Genomic DNA, 3,469 nt, shown 5'->3' with positions numbered 1-3,469 from the left:
CCCCCCCCCCCCCCCCTTTCCTCAATCACCCTACTTACTCTATACTCTCTTTAATCAAATCAAAATTATTGGTCATCAGTTTCCTGTCTTCCTCAGTTTTTGGCAGATCTTTCTCTGTCACCATATTGATTAGTTCTTGAATAGCTTTATTAACATAACTCATGTCTCCTTTAGCCTAAAAATATACAAAAAACTCAAACTTTATCTTTCAGAGACCTGGTTCTAAAATAAACACAACTTTATAACTCATGTCTCCTTTAGCCTAAAAATATACAAAAAACTCAAACTTTATCTTTCAGAGGCCTGGTTCTAAAATAAACACAACTTTATAGTTCATGTCTCCTTTAGCCTAAAAATATACAAAAAACTCAAACTTTATCTTTCAGAGGCCTGGTTCTAAAATAAACACAACTTTATAACTCATGTCTCCTTTAGTCTAAAAATATACAAAAAACTCAAACTTTATCTTTCAGAGACCTGGTTCTAAAATAAACACAACTTTATAGTTCATGTCTCCTTTAGCCTAAAAATATACAAAAAACTCAAACTTTATCTTTCAGAGGCCTGGTTCTAAAATAAACACAACTTTATAACTCATGTCTCCTTTAGCCTAAAAATATACAAAAAACTCAAACTTTATCTTTCAGAGACCTGGTTCTAAAATAAACACAACTTTATAACTCATGTCTCCTTTAGTCTGAAAATATACAAAAAACTCCAACTTTATCTTTCAGAGACCTGGTTCTAAAATAAACACAACTTTATAACTCATGTCTCCTTTAGTCTAAAAATATACAAAAAACTCCAACTTTATCTTTCAGAGACCTGGTTCTAAAATAAACACAACTTTATAACTCATGTCTCCTTTAGCCTAAAAATATACAAAAAACTCCATCTTTATCTTTCAGAGACCTGGTTCTAAAATAAACACAACTTTATAACTCATGTCTCCTTTAGCCTAAAAATATACAAAAAACTCCATCTTTATCTTTCAGAGACCTGGTTCTAAAATAAACACAACTTTATAACTCATGTCTCCTTTAGCCTAAAAATATACAAAAAACTCCAACTTTATCTTTCAGAGGCCTGGTTCTAAACTAAACACAACTTTATAGTTCATGTCTCCTTTAGCCTAAAAATATACAAAAAACTCCATCTTTATCTTTCAGAGGCCTGGTTCTAAAATAAACACAACTTTATAACTCATGTCTCCTTTAGCCTAAAAATATACAAAAAACTCCAACTTTATCTTTCAGAGGCCTGGTTCTAAAATAAACACAACTTTATAACTCATGTCTCCTTTAGCCTAAAAATATACAAAAAACTCCAACTTTATCTTTCAGAGACCTGGTTCTAAAATAAACACAACTTTATAACTCATGTCTCCTTTAGCCTAAAAATATACAAAAAACTCCAACTTTATCTTTCAGAGACCTGGTTCTAAAATAAACACAACTTTATAGTTCATGTCTCCTTTAGCCTAAAAATATACAAAAACTCAAACTTTATCTTTCAGAGACCTGGTTCTAAAATAAACACAACTTTACAACTCATGTCTCCTTTAGCCTAAAAATATACAAAAAACTCCAACTTTATCTTTCAGAGGCCTGGTTCTAAAATAAACACAACTTTATAACTCATGTCTCCTTTAGCCTAAAAATATACAAAAAACTCAAACTTTATCTTTCAGAGACCTGGTTCTAAAATAAACACAACTTTATAACTCATGTCTCCTTTAGCCTAAAAATATACAAAAAACTCCAACTTTATCTTTCAGAGACCTGGTTCTAAAATAAACACAACTTTATAACTCATGTCTCCTTTAGCCTAAAAATATACAAAAAACTCCAACTTTATCTTTCAGAGACCTGGTTCTAAAATAAACACAACTTTATAACTCATGTCTCCTTTAGCCTAAAAATATACAAAAAACTCCAACTTTATCTTTCAGAGACCTGGTTCTAAAATAAACACAACTTTATAACTCATGTCTCCTTTAGCCTAAAAATATACAAAAAACTCCAACTTTATCTTTCAGAGACCTGGTTCTAAAAATATAACACTAAACAATGTACCAATACTGTTAGTAAATACAGCCATTTGATTAGATGAAATTACAGCCAATCAGAAACCTCAACAGAAATACTGTAAACAACATGGCTGCATGTGTAACTACTAGTACCAGTTGAGAACTCTGATTGGCTGTATTTGTTAGCATACAATCCAATCAAATCACTGTATTCACAAACTTCCGTAACACAAGAAAAGTACCATGATTCATGTTCATTCTATCTTGACATTGTGACGATGTATTATTCAACCTAACTGTTAATGAGTAGAATAATCTAGGAAAGATCATTGCCAAGAGGTGTGGTAAAGACTCAGAAAGACAGAGCTGTTATCCTTGTAAAAACCTTGCCAAGAATCAGATAGATATAATCCTAGATATATTCTAATTTGTGATTTCTATCCTACCTTCAGCATATTTCCATCAAATTTATCTTCAATAACAGAACAAATATTTAACAGTTTTTTTCTCAGATGTTCCTCCTTATTCCCTTCTCCTGATTTAAAAAACTGACTCAAATCAAAATATTCTTCAATATATTTTTTGTTACTGTCATCCCTGAAAACAAATTATATTATAAGATATTTTTATGATATCAAAAATTCCTCCAGTTCTTTCTGTTGTATCAAGAAATGAGTCGAGTTCAGCCATTGTATAATTATTTTGAATCATTGTCGAGTGATTTTAAACGCGCACAGTTTTCAGTCTGGGTTCTTGATTTATAAAGAAGGTGTAAGGTGATGTAAATCTCTTCAAGAGAGTCCACATAGCTAATTTGGGAATTTAGGCTTATCACATTGGCAATCGGCACCTCTTTCAGAGAGTCCACATAGAAAAGAAATTTCCAATCAGCTTACTCGATCAGATCAAAAATACGTTCAATCATTTCTCCAACTTGATCAGCATATTCTTTGTTATCTTGAAACCCATCTCGTGGGGAGTATGATCTTTTTAACGCTTTTAGATATCTTTTAACTTTATCTTCTTTTAAAGTCTGAAATTTAAATCACAGATCAGTTGAGAAATAGTCAGTTTTCAAGCTGTTTTAGGTGAACTAGGCTACTATTTGCATCATTCCAAGTTTTTGTCAGATGTGGTTCCTGTAATTATAGATCATTATAATCATGCAGTCCAGTTCAAGGTCAAACTACCCCGTGAACACCCTAACAAAAAGACACCCTTGTATAGGGTAGAAGTCTGGATGGAACTGGAATGGTGGATATCAACAGCCCCGTCACCAGGAGTGAATTACTCCTGGGGCTCAGCTCAGACTCAGATTTTGTGTGCCACAAACCCTATCATTTTGGTTTTGTACAAAGACAATGCAAATTAATCAATTTCTGATGAACTGGAGAAGATTTGCTGTGGCTTAGTTCTCACTTGCGGCAACCCAGCCCCCAT

The sequence above is a fragment of the Lottia gigantea genome (assembly GCF_000327385.1).
Source record: "Lottia gigantea unplaced genomic scaffold LOTGIsca_181, whole genome shotgun sequence".
NCBI classification, from domain to species: Eukaryota; Metazoa; Mollusca; class Gastropoda; family Lottiidae; genus Lottia; species Lottia gigantea.
This window is presented reverse-complemented; position numbering follows the sequence as displayed.